Source organism: Dendrobates tinctorius, unplaced genomic scaffold, assembly GCF_039654945.1.
Source record: "Dendrobates tinctorius isolate UK_male_01 unplaced genomic scaffold, ASM3965494v1 ptg000223l, whole genome shotgun sequence".
NCBI lineage: Eukaryota > Metazoa > Chordata > Amphibia > Anura > Dendrobatidae > Dendrobates > Dendrobates tinctorius.
In genome coordinates, this window is record NW_027361890.1 from 8,849,127 (window position 1) to 8,862,482 (window position 13,356).

At 41.6% G+C, this 13,356-nt stretch overlaps 1 long non-coding RNA gene across 2 annotated transcripts; it reads left to right on the top strand.

Annotated features, from left to right (window-relative positions):
- Window positions 1–758: 758 nt before the first annotated feature.
- LOC141059078 (uncharacterized) lies at window positions 759–12,329 on the top strand. 2 transcript variants are annotated; one of them, XR_012222373.1, is made up of 5 exons: window positions 759–844; window positions 937–966; window positions 8,314–9,247; window positions 11,140–11,159; window positions 12,102–12,329. It is a non-coding gene; the product is annotated as an uncharacterized lncRNA (long non-coding RNA). The 2 variants fall into 2 exon arrangements; XR_012222374.1 differs by lacking the exon at window positions 937–966 and having other exon boundaries at window positions 767–844.
- Window positions 12,330–13,356: the final 1,027 nt, after the last annotated feature.

Consider the following 13,356-nt stretch of genomic DNA (forward strand, 5'->3'; position numbering starts at 1 on the left):
AGGGGAAAACCGCACAAAAACCGCAAGAAAACCGCAAGAAAAAAGGAAGAAATCCGCAGGAAAAATGCAGGTCATTTGACCTGCGGATTTCTTCAATTCTGCGTGGAAAAATCCGCAGGGCAAAATAGTACGTCTGCACTTAGGCTACTTTCACACATCCGTCGGACAGAGTCCGGCGGCGTGCAGCGAAAAGCTGGACTGCCGTATCCGGCCTGAAACGGAGACATCGGAAGCATATGCGGCGCGATTTACGGCGGCTTGGCTTTGAAAAGAAGCCGCCGCAGAACGGGGGAGGAGAGAGAGAGAGAGAGAGACACTATCTCTGGGCATGCGCAGAGGGCAAAAACCTGAATGCGGTGGCCGGATCAAGAAGGAAACTGATCCGGTGGCTGGATTTGATCATTGACTTTCATTTAGCCACTGAGCCGGAAGCGCCGCATCCGCGCATGTCCGTTTTTTTTCGCCAGACAAAAAAAGTTGCAGCTTGCGTTGTGTCCGTCCGCCGGAAACGAATTTTCAGCCGGATCCGGTAAAAACCGGAACAAACGGAGGCAAATGCAGCGCGATCCTGCGCATGTGATAATCAATGAGAAAAAAATCGCATCCGGCAGAAAAAACCACCGGATCCATTTTTTGACACACATGCCAGATCACGCCTGACGGCAAAAACCGGATGTGTGAAAGAGGCCTTAGCCTTATGGTGTGTGCCTCTCGGCTCTCAGCTGATAGCCATTTCTCTTAATTTCTCCCTATTTAAACTCTGGTTATGGGTTTGCCACACACCAGATGCCCTGATCTTCTCCATGGAGCCTGGCCAGTGTTCCTGGTGCTCTCAGTATAGAAGGTATTTATCTTATATCTCCCTTTACTTTTCTTATGTTTGCTGCACTTTTTATGTTTATTAATTGCACTCTATTGTTTGTCTATTTCACCTAGATTGCATTCTCCTTGATTTGCACATTACAGGTATTTTTTTTCTTCATCTATCATCTCTCCCTTATTTTCCTTTTATTCCCCACTCTCCTTTCGCGCGCCCCCCCCCCCCCCCTTTTTTTTTTTTTTTTTTTTTTTTTTTCTTTCACATAACTTTCAGGATACCTGACTATATATTAGGGTATGTGCACACACTGCAGATTCACCTGCGGGTTTTTTCCTGTGGAACCGCAGGTAAAGTGACCTGCGGTTTAACACCTGGACAATGGAATAGGTGGCAAGCTGCAGCAGAAACAATTGACATGCTGCGGAAAAAAAAAAAACGCAGCTTTTCTGCAAGTAAAAAACCGCAGCGTGAGCACTGTGGTTTTTAAAACCCATAGGCTAACATGGTACTGTACCATGTCTGCAGGACTGCTGCAGTTCTGCAGGGCCAAAACCGCAGCGTGTGCACATGGCCTAAGACCAGTGCATAAACTTGTGGCTTCAGTTTAGTGCACTTGTATGTCATATCTTGATATGGATAATGTTTTATATTACTTCTGTTTAATCTTTAGTCTTGGGATTCTGAGTCATGATGAATCCCCACTGTAACATGTTGTATTATATAGAATATATTGTGTCACTAAAATACTGTATATACTTGAGTATAAGCCAAACCCCCCCCCCCCCTAATTTTGCCACAAAAAACTGGGAACTTATTGACTTGTGGAAAATGCAGCAGCTACTGGTAAGTTTCAAAATTAAAAATACCAATAAAAGTAAAATAAATTGAAACATCAGTAGGTTAAATGTTTTTGAATATCCATATTGACTCATGAGCCCCATATAATGATCCATACAGTTCATGATGGGCCCCACATAATGCTGCACAAAGGTTAATACTATATAATTATCTGTAGCGGAAATCCTGCCTCACTGATTGGTCACAGCCTAACGTGTGGATGGTAGCCAGGATCCGGAGGGGACTCCTCTGGGTACCATTAATCTGTAAAAAAATAGAATTAAAATAAAAAATGGTGAGATACTAGCCTTCTGACGGCCCCTGGACTTCCCTTCTCTAACCATGCGCCCGGCATTGTGGTCCCAGTAATGCTTTGCGCCAAAGACTGCTGATTACGTTGCACTCTCTCTTTGGTCCTTTGCGCTAAGCCTTACTGGGACCGGAAGATGCCGGGTCAGGCGTGTGTGTGAGAATCGTGCATGCGCATAGCGCTATCCAGCATCATTTTCCTGAAGACACATTTGTAGTGTCTAAAGGAAAATGGTGCCGGACAGCGTGGCATGTGCATATTCCGGCGCGAGTGCCACACTCCTCCTGGCTCCTCTGGCAGAACAGGACAGTGCTGGACCACAGGAAAGATGGGTGAGTATAAAAATTATTTTTTTTTTTTGTATATGTGCAGTTTCCTAGGGGTGAGGGTGACCATGCATACCAGCAAAGGGGGGGGGGGGGGGGGGGGTGAGAGGACATGCATTCCAGGATAGGGGGATGAGGGGTATCATGCATATCAGGATTGGGGGTGCATTATTAAATCTTCATAAATAAACTACATACATATTCTAGAATACCCGATACTTTAGAATTGGGTCACCATCTAGTGGCCTAATAAGGTGCTCCATAGAATAATATGCCCCATATGCTGCTCCATAAAGGTTATGCCCCCATAAGATGTTCCATAGAATAGGCCCTATATATTGCTGCTGCAAATTAGAGAAGAAAAAAAAAATGCTTGCCTCTCGTCACTGGAGGCCAGGTGCCAGTGTCCTGAGCAGGTGGGGACACTGGCGTGCTATGGGGGACAGGTGCCAGTGTCACCGCTGGCTCAGGACCCTGGCACTGGCGTTATTCACCTGTCCCATTGCTGCACGTCGCTCTGTCTTCCGGGTCCCTCTGTCAGACTGTTCAGGCAGAGGGTGCGCACTGACTACTTCATCACGCCCTTTGACCTGAACATCACAGCCAGGGGATGTGAGGACAGAGCGGCCACAGCGGGGGACAGGTGAATATCGCATAGACTTGGTCACAGCAGCCCCTGTGGTCTCCCATGTAACATAGTAACATAGTAATTAAGGTTGAAGGAAGACTTTGTCCATCTAGTTCAACCCATATCCTATCCTAACTTGCCCTAACATGTTGATCCAGAGGAAGGCAAAAAAACCCCATGTGGCAACAGTAAGCTTCACATTGGGGAAAAAAATTCCTTCCTGACTCCACATACGGCAATCAGACTAGCTCCCTGGATCAACGCAATATTAAGGAGACTAGTGTATATACCCTGTAATATTCTACTTTTCAAGAAAGGCATCCAGTCCCTTCTTAAATTTCAGTAGTGAATCACTCATTACAACATCATATGGCAGAGAGTTCCATAGTCTCACTGCTCTTACAGTAAAGAATCCGCGCCTGTGAGTATGCTTAAACCTTCTTTCCTCCAGACGTAGAGGATGCCCCCTTGTCCCCGTCACAGGTCTAAGAGTAAAAAGATCATTAGAAAGGTCTTTGTATTGTCCCCACATATATTTATACATTGTAACAAGATCACCCCTAAGCCTTCGATTCTCCAAACTAAATAACCCCAAGTGTAATAACCTGTCTTGGTATTGCAGACCCCCTAGTTCCCTAATAACCTTGGTCGCTCTTCTCTGCACCCGCTCCAGTTCAGCTATGTCTTTCTTATACACCGGAGACCAGAACTGTACACAGTATTCTAAGTGTGGTCGCACTAGTGACATATAGAGGTAAAATTATCATAGAATCGTAGAGTTGGAAGGGACCTCCTGGGCCATCTGGTCCAACCCCCTGCTCAAAGCAGGATTCGCTAAATCATCCCAGTCAGATGTCTGTCCAGCCTCTGTTTGAAGACTTCCATTGAAGGAGAACTCACCACTTCTCGTGGCAGCCTGTTCCACTCATTGATCACTCTAACTGTCAAAAAGTTTTTTTCTAATATCTAATCTGTGTCTCCTCCGCTTCAGTTTCATCCCATTGCTTCTAGTCTTTCCTTGTGCAAATGAGAATAAAGTTGATCCTTCTACAATGTGACAGCCCTTTAGATATTTGTAGACAGCTATTAAGTCTCCTCTCAGTCTTCTCTTTTGCAAACTAAACATTCCCAAATCCTGCAACCTTTCCTCATAAGACAGGGTTTGCAGACCGGTCACCATTCTGGTCGCTCTTTTCTGAACTTGCTCCAGTTTGTTGATGTCTTTTTTAAAATGTGGTGCCCAAAACTGGACACAATATTCCAGATGAGGTCTGACCAAAGAGGAGTAGAGGGAAATAATGACTTCACGTGATCTAGACTGTATGCTTCTGTTAATACATCCTAGAATTGCATTTGCCTTTTTTGCTGCTGCATCACACTGTTGACTCATATTCAGTCTGTGATCTATTAGTATACCCAAGTCTTTTTCACATGTGCTGTCACTTAGCCTTATTCCTCCCATTCTGTATATGCTTTTTTTCATTTTTATTGCCCAGATGTAGTACTTTGCATTTCTCCCTGTTAAAAATCATTCTGTTAGTTGCTGCCCACTTCTCCAGTTTATTTAAATCTTTTTGAATCCTCTCTCTCTCTTCTCTTGTATTAGCTATCAGTCCTAGCTTTGTGTCATCAGCAAATTTAATCAGATTACCCTCAATTCCTTCATCTAAATCGTTGATAAAGATGTTGAATAATACAGAGCCCTGTGGTACCCCACTTGAGACATTCTTCCAACTGGATGTGCAGCCATTTACGACCACTCTTTGGGTCCGATCACTAAGCCAGTTATGAATCCACCTAACAGTTGCCTTGTCCATTCCATACTTAGTCATTTTTTCAATAAGGATTGTATGAGATACTTTGTCAAATGCTTTGCTGAAGTCTAGATATACTATATCTACAGCATTTCCTTGATCCACCCAATCAGTGATACCGTCATAGAAGGAAATTAAGTTAGTCTGACATGACTTATTAGTTACAAACCCATGCTGACTCTGTTTAATCACTTCATTCTTATCCAGGTATTGACATACATGTTGTTTAATAATTTGTTCAAAGATCTTTCCTGGTATAGAAGTCAGACTCACCGGCCTATAGTTGCCTGGGTCCACCTTCTTCCCCTTTTTGAAGATAGGAACAACATTTGCTCTTCTCCAGTCTTCTGGCACTTCTCCTGTTCTCCAAGAATTTTCAAAGATTATGGAGAGGGGTTCAAAAATTTCTTCTGCTATCTCCTTCAGTACTCTGGGGTGTAATTCATCTGGTCCTGGAGACTTGAATTCATTTAGGTTAGCTAAGTGTTTCCTTACTATCTTTCTGTTTATAGATATCCTGGATTCTTCTATTCCCTTAATAGGACAGTGAATAACAGTTGATGTTACATTTCCTTTCTGAGAGAAAACAGATGCAAAATAGGAATTTAAAAGTTCAGCCTTCTCAACATCCTGTCTTACCATTTCATCATTTTCATCCTGTAAAAATCCTATAGCATCTTTGACTTTTCTTTTACTTTTGACATATCCCCAAAATCCGTTATTATTGCTTTTGACATCTCTTGCAAGCCTCAATTCATTTTCAGCTTTAGATAATCTGATTTGTGCCCTGCAAGTTCTGCAAACAGCATTATATTCTTCTTTAGATATGCCTCCCTCTTTCCATTTTATAAACATGTTTTTCTTCCTTTTTAGCATGTGCTTAAGTTCTGTGTTCATCCATCCTGGTTTCCTTAAATGCTTCCTATTCTTCCCTCTTTTTGGAATTGTTAACAACTGTGCTTTGAGAATTTCATTTTTCAAGATTTCCCATCCTTCCTGGACATTTTTGTCTTTAAGGATATCCAGCCATTGGATCCCTCCAATTCTCTTTCTGAAACCCTTAAAATCTGCCTTTCTGAAATCTAACCTTGACGTCTGAGTCTTCACAGGTCTTCCGCCTCTAGTTATCCAAAATTCTAAAATAGCATGGTCGCTACCTCCTAGGGTCCCAGCCACTTTTACCTCCTCAACCATTTCCTCCCTGTTTATAAGGATTAGATCCAAGGTAGCAGTTCCCCTTGTTTTCTCCCCTACCTTTTGGAAGATAAAGTTGTCAGCAAGAGAGGATAAGAATTTCCTTGACCTGTTAGTTTTGCCTGAGAGAGATTCCCAACAAATGTCTGGATAGTTGAAATCTCCCATGACAACTATGTCATATTTTTTGGAGAACTTGGCCATTTGATGCATAAAGAGTTCATCCATATCTTCAGCTTGCACAGGCAGCCTGTAGTAAATGCCTACAATGGTGTCCTTTCCATTGTTCTGTCCTTGTATTCTTACCCAAACAGTTTCCACAGAACTCCCAGTCTCTGAAGCTTCAATCTCTGTGCAGATATACGCGTTTCTAACATACAATGCGACACCTCCTCCTCGTTTATCAAGTCTGTTTCTTGCAAATAAGTTGTATCCTTCTAGTCTTGTGTTCCAATCATGTGTATTGTCCCACCAAGTTTCAGTGATTCCAATGACATCATATTTCTTTTCCTGTGTTAGTAGTTCCAATTCTCCTTGTTTGTTGCCCATGCTTTGTGCATTAGTATAGAAACATTTTACATTGTGATTGGTTTCTCTTTCTCCAATATTTTTATTAATTAGATTCTTTTGTCTTTGTTCTTGCCTTCCACTTCTAATAGCAGAGTTCTCAATAGCATTTGTCAGGTGTATGGCTTTTTCTGGTCTTTTGCTTCCCTTCCCATGTTGTACTAGTTTAAAGCTCTCCTTACAAGTGTAGCAAGGCGACTTCCAAATACATGCTTTCCAGTCTTCGTAAGGTGCACCCCATCTCTAGCAAGTAGTCCATCGTATAAGTAGTTCACTCCGTGATCCAGAAATCCAAATCGTTGCTGACGGCACCATCGACGTAGCCAGTTGTTCACCTGCAGAATCTTATTCCACCTCCTTGTTCCATGGCCATCCACTGGGAGGATGGAAGAGAAGACCACCTGTGCTCCCAGTTCTTTCACTTTCTTGCCTAAGTCTTCAAAGTCTCTGCAGATGGTTTCCAGGTCATTTCTTGCGGTGTCATTTGTCCCCACATGTAGTAGCAGGAATGGGTAGTCATCTGTAGGTCTGAAGAGTCCTGATATCCTGTCAGACACATCTTTAATTTTTGCACCTGGAAGACAGCACATTTCTCTTGAAGTTATATCCGGTCTGCAGATATCGGCCTCTGTTCCTCTCAACAGGGAATCCCCCATGACCACCACTCTCCGTTTCTTCTTCACAACATTTTTCTTTCTCCATCCAGGAGGACTCTGAGGGCGTACAAGGTTGCTGTTTGTTGGCAAAGTCTTATCCTGATGTATTTCTTCGTTTTCCTGCATGAGAGCCTGGTACTGGTTTCTGAGCAGTATGGGTGCTGACTGCCTCCTGCTTCTCTGGGTCACATGTCTCCATTCCTCTGTTTCTTCAGGTGCACTTCGAATTTCTTCTCTTTCTGTAACATGAAGAGATAATTCTGCTCTGTCCAAGAACTCTTCACCTTCCTTAATGATCTTTAACGTAGCTAACCTCTCTTCGAGATTTTGCAACTTTTCCTCCAACAGGGACACAAGCTTGCATTTGTGGCATGTGAAGTTTGGCTTTTCCACTGGTAAGTCTGTGAACATGTAGCAAGAAATGCAGCTCACCAAATGGCTCCTGGCCTCTTCCATCTTGAGATTTCTTAAAAACGATGAAAAATGAGGAAAAATTATGTTCTCCTCATGAGCATCTATGCCTCTTTTAATGCATCCCATTATTTTATTTGCCTTTGCAGCAGCTGCTTGACTCTGGCCACTGAATGTGAGTTTGTCGTCCACCCATACACCCAGGTCTTTTTCAGTGACTGTTTTGCCCAGTGTTTTACAATTAAGCACATAATTATACAACTTGTTCGTTCTACCCAAGTGCATGACCTTACATTTATCCCCATTAAAGCTCATTTGCCATTTATCAGCCCAAGCTTCTAGTTTACATAAATCCTCCTGTAATATAAAATTGTTCTCCTCTGTATTAATTACCCTGCAGTTTAGTGTCATCTGCAAATATTGAAATTCTACTCTCTATGCCCCCTACAAGGTCATTAATAAATATGTTAAAAAGAAGTGACTGCTGAAGGACGGTGCCTGAGACCATGGGAGAAGTGTGTGGGGGGGGGGGGAGGGCTGCAGTGACTGCAACAGGGGGGTCAGTATGATCTGACACCCCTGCTCCCCCTTCCTCGCCGATCCCCCAGTATGACTCGCGTATAAGCCGAGAGGGGGACTTTCAGCCCAAAAAAGGCTAAAAATCTCGGCTTATATGCGAGTATATACAGTATAATTTCTTTCTGTAATGCTTTCTGATGTTTGTTTTTTCTCTTTTGTACCTTTGTTTAGATAACCTTGACAAAGGCTGTGTATAGGCTGAAACGTTGGGATTCTGTTGTACATGCGAATAAATATTTTGTTCATTTTTGCAATTCAGTCCTAGTCTGTGCTACAGGTTTTTTTTTTTTTTCCTGTCAGCACGCTTTTTTTGAGCATTCCTTTATTAATTGCCATATTCAAGTTAACTTTTTTAGGTCTTTGCTCTCTGGACACTATGTCTTTCAATACGTTGTCCTTTAGCCAATCTGAAGCAGATGCTATTATTGCCCAAGTGAAGGCATCGGGTCATTTTTTGCATACTCCTGCTGACCAAGTACGGTCGAGGGATTTTGAGAAGGCCTCCAAGAAGAAGATGGCTCTACAACTTCACTATGTCACTCTAGCTGAATACCACAAAGTTGAGCGGATCCCTAGGGGACTCAGAGTCTCGATAAGACCCACCCTATTTTCTGACAAGCCTGATTTTTGCTCTAAGTTTGAAGCCATTTTGAATAAATGCTCTATGGACTTGATTTTACTCACGATTGAATTTTTAGAGAAAGAGATCACTACCATTGAAGCTGAAGTGGATAGTATACGACAGCAACTTTGCAACACCCTATCTACAGAAGAGTTTACTAAAATTAAAACCCAGACCGATGAAACTGTTTCGGAATTTCAATCTTACTTACAGGAACGCAAGAGAACGAAATTCCTAAGGGATGCTGATGACTATCAGCGTGATCAGGTGTACAGGTGGAATTACAGCAATTCCTCTAGGGAGCATATATCCTATAGAAGATGGGATTCATCAGCTTCTGTGAGCTCGGACAGTGAGGGTACAAGAAACTCGGCACATTTTTTAGAACCAAGACGGGGCAGAGGATTCAGGAAACGGTATCCAAGAGGAAATGTGGAAAGGGGAAACAGCGGGTTACCTTCACAGATGCAGACATGATCACAGGTACGTCTAACCTATTGGGCTATAGGATGAAGTGTTGTATACTATCTCCACCAGAATTGACCGTGCCTCAAAAGGGGCTCTCGTTTTGCCCTAAGGACTACTATGTATCTGAAATTCATGCACAATTAGCTGACCATGATGTTTATACTTCTATTGACAGAGATCCCACCTTTTCTATCTCAAGTGATACACGTGTAACGATCAATCACTTTAGGTCCCTTGGTGTGAATGACACAAAACTGAGCGAGTTTCTTAACTTGCATCCTGTTGTACCGGTTCTGTATACATTCACAAAAATCTTGCTCTACCTCCAGGTAGACCCATTGTGGCCTCGACTAATTCCCTGTTGTCCCCACTTGCTTTGGTTCTTGAAAAGATCCTTTCTCCTCTAATGTCCCATATTGCATCACGCAGGTATGATGGATCTCATTTTGTCATTTATCAGTACTCTTGGCAAAGTTCCTTCCAATTATATATTTGACATTAATAGTTTGTACACCAATATTGAGCATGCCGTGAACTTCAATGCAGTCAAAACTTTTTGGATAAGGTAACCTCCTTTTCTGAGGACAAGAAACAATTCTGCATTTCCCTTCTCACTAATATCCTTACTAGGAATTTTTTCATGTTTCACAATAAGTTTTTCATACAACGGACTGCGATGGAATCAAACATCGCGCCTCCGTACACTAACATCTTTATGGCACAGTTTGAATCGGACTATATCCATACTAATTCCCTCTTCCAATAGCATGTCCTGCTTTGGAAGAGATATATAATTTTTTTTTTTTTTTTTTTTTTTTTTGGGCTAGGTTTCATTTGGAGATAAATGGCTATGTGGAGAAGCTTTCCTTTACCATGCATTTTAATGAAATCATTAACTTTTTGGACACAAATGTATCCATCATGGAGAATGGATATTTATCCACTGACCTTATGTTAAGTGTACCAATAGGAACAGCCTCCGCCACTTCTCTAGCTGTCACCTGACACATATTAAGAGGTCCCAGTTCTGTGGGGGTTAACCACATTGTTTCAGACACTTCACACGTGACTTGCGTCTGGACAAAATGAAAGCTAAACATAGAATTCGTAGTTGTTCAGTTTTGTTTTTGAACATCTCCTCTTCCACATTTAGACAGACCGATGGCCCAAGAATCGCTTTTGTGAAAACCTACAATCATTCATGTGTTTTCCGTCAGATTATCCGAAAACACTGGGGATATTACTGGGCAACGCATATCCACAGATACGAGAGTTCCAGAACCCACCACTCGTGTGCCATAAACCCCTAACTTGATGAACTTGTTGGTCAGAGCTGACGTTGGCTCCCCAAGTACAGATATGTCACAAACTTTTCTTGCCACACAATGCAGGGGCACCTTTCCATGTCTACATTGTTTGCAATGTTCAAACATCACAAAGGGTGATTCTTTCACACAAGATCAGGAAAAAAAATTTCCTGTTAGAGGTTTTTATACATGTGACTCGTCAAATGTCCGTGCGGTCTCGGGTATGTTGATGAAACTACCCAGCATATCCAGGACCGCATCTCACAACATAAATTTACCATCTGGTGTAAGTGGTCTATGTTGCCTATTCCTGCCCATTTATATCTCTTAATCATAAGATTGCACGACTGCATTAAAAGGTCATTGATCATATTCCTTTGTCTAAGTGAGGGGGAGATAGGAAACAGAAACTCAAAGAGAGGCTTACTGGATTTATACACTGAAAACCCTTGAATAGAGTATGGGGTCCTCTATTAATCCTGTCTCTTATTATAAGCCTTGACCATATGTAATAATATACCGTGGTTTCGCTTTTCTTACCCCAGTAACCCCACTTTTTTTTTTTTTTTTTTTTTTTTTTTTTTTTTTTTTTTTTTTTAGGTCTGATATCTACACTTCAGGTACCTCCTTAACTCACTTCCCTTAGGTTTCCCCCCCCCCCCCCATGTTGTGGTGTGTGCCTCTTGGCTCTCAGCTGATAGCCATTTCTCCCTACCTAAACCCTGGTTATGGGCTCTCCACACACCAGATGCCCTCCACAGAGGCTGTCCTGTGTTCCCTTTTCTCTGTGTAAGGTATTTATCTTGTATCTCCCTTTACTTGCGTTTGCGGCACTTTTTATGTTTATTGATTGCACTCTTGTCTATTTCACCTAAATTGCACTCTCTCCCTGATTGGCACATTACAGGTATGTTTTCTTCATCTATCATCGCACCCTTATCTTCCCCCTCATTTTCCTTTCATTTCCCTTTCCTTTTATTTCCAACTTTTCTTTTCCTTCCCTCTTTTTCCTTTTGCTACCCATTCATTTTCTTTCTTTCTTTCTTTCTTTCTTTCTTTCTTTCTTTCTTTTTTCCACATAACTTTCAGGATACCTGACTATATAAGGCTGGTTTCACACTTGTGTTAAAAAACACATTCTATCTTTTACATGGGTGCGCATGTGTCTTGTAGTGTGCGCTTGGGTGCACAAAATGCATCCTGTTGCATTTTTTTTTGTGCGTCCGACTTGCCCCAAAAAAAGCATGTGCACGCAATGTGGTTTTTTTTTTTTTTTTTTTTTTTTTTTTTACAGCAAAACACCCATTAGTCTATGGGTGCCACTGGTATGTGCAAAAAAAAAAATGCGTTTTTAAAAAAAAACACCAAAACCTGCAAAAACGCATGATGCGTTTGTGTGCGCAAAAATACAAGTGTGAAAGTAGCCTAAGACCAGTGCAAAAACTTGTGGCTTCAGTTTAGCGTCTGTATTTTTCCATTTAACAAAGATGTTCTATTATCACACTTGTATGTCATATCTTGATATGTATAATGTGTTTATACTATTTCTGTTTAATTTTCAGTCCTGGGATTCTCTGGATGATGAATACCCTCTGTAACACATTGTATGAAATCTCATAGAATATATTACGTCACCAGAATATTTTTTTCCTGCTTTTATTTTGTTATGCTTTCTGATTTTATTTTTTTGTTTGTACCTTTGATTAGATAACCTTGACAAAGGCCACAACATTGGGATTCTGTTGTGTGTGTATATACGAATAAATCTTTTGTTCATTTTTGGAAATTAATCCTAGTCTGTGCTACATGTTTGTTTACACTTTGGAATTCAACTGACACTGCAATGGAATGGCTGTCTGACATGTAGAGAAGCTGATTTTTATAACACTGTGCAGTGGTCTCTTCATTTTTGCCAGAGCTGTATGTTCCAGGATGGGGCCCATGATAAGGAAGTGTGTGTGTGTGTGTGTGTGTGTGGCCCATGATAAGGAAGTGTGTGTGTGTGTGTGTGTGTGTGTCGTTACCCAGGCATAGTGACTAACTGTGGTTAGTTATAACATATTATAATTCTCTGTCCCATGCTTATTTACCCATCACACATTCTCCATCTCCTAGTCCAGTGCCCATATACATGTATGATGGGTATATGGGCATGGGACTATGGGATTTACCTCAGTGTTTGATCAGTATTTTACTTCAGTATCTGGTCAGTGGCTTACCTCGGTGTTTAGTCTGTATTTTTCCTCAGCATTTTAGTATTTCACCTCAGTAAATTTTTTTTTTTTTTTTTTTTTCTACAGTAACAATAGAGCACAGCAGTAATGGAGGAGGGGGTGACTAATTTCTGTCATGCACTCGGCTCTTTTCTGGGAGGCAGACATTGGCTGAGAGCTTAAGTTCCCAGGATGCTAGATTTCTTCCACCTGATCAGTGTCTGCTGAGGTGTTGTGGAATGGGTAAACTGTTGCTTATAGCAACCAATCACAGCTCTACTTCTTTTAAACAGCTCTGGTGAAATGAAAGATGCTTAGTGATTGGGTGGGGCTGTGGAGTGGGTGTGGCCAATACAAACATGCTAACTAATGTATATTATAATTTTATTATCAATATCAGGATGGGGTGAGCCCTGGCCCAAATCTTGCACCAGGGCCCATAAGACTGCAGATAAATTGGTTATTACTGAGTAGTATAATTTGCATCAATTTGGCCAACAAAGGGCAAAGTGCTTTCAAACTTAATCCCATGAGCTCCTATTAAACTTTTATCTTGTGGTGAAGTTGCTTCCAGATACAGTTTGTTGACAAACAATGTTTGTTA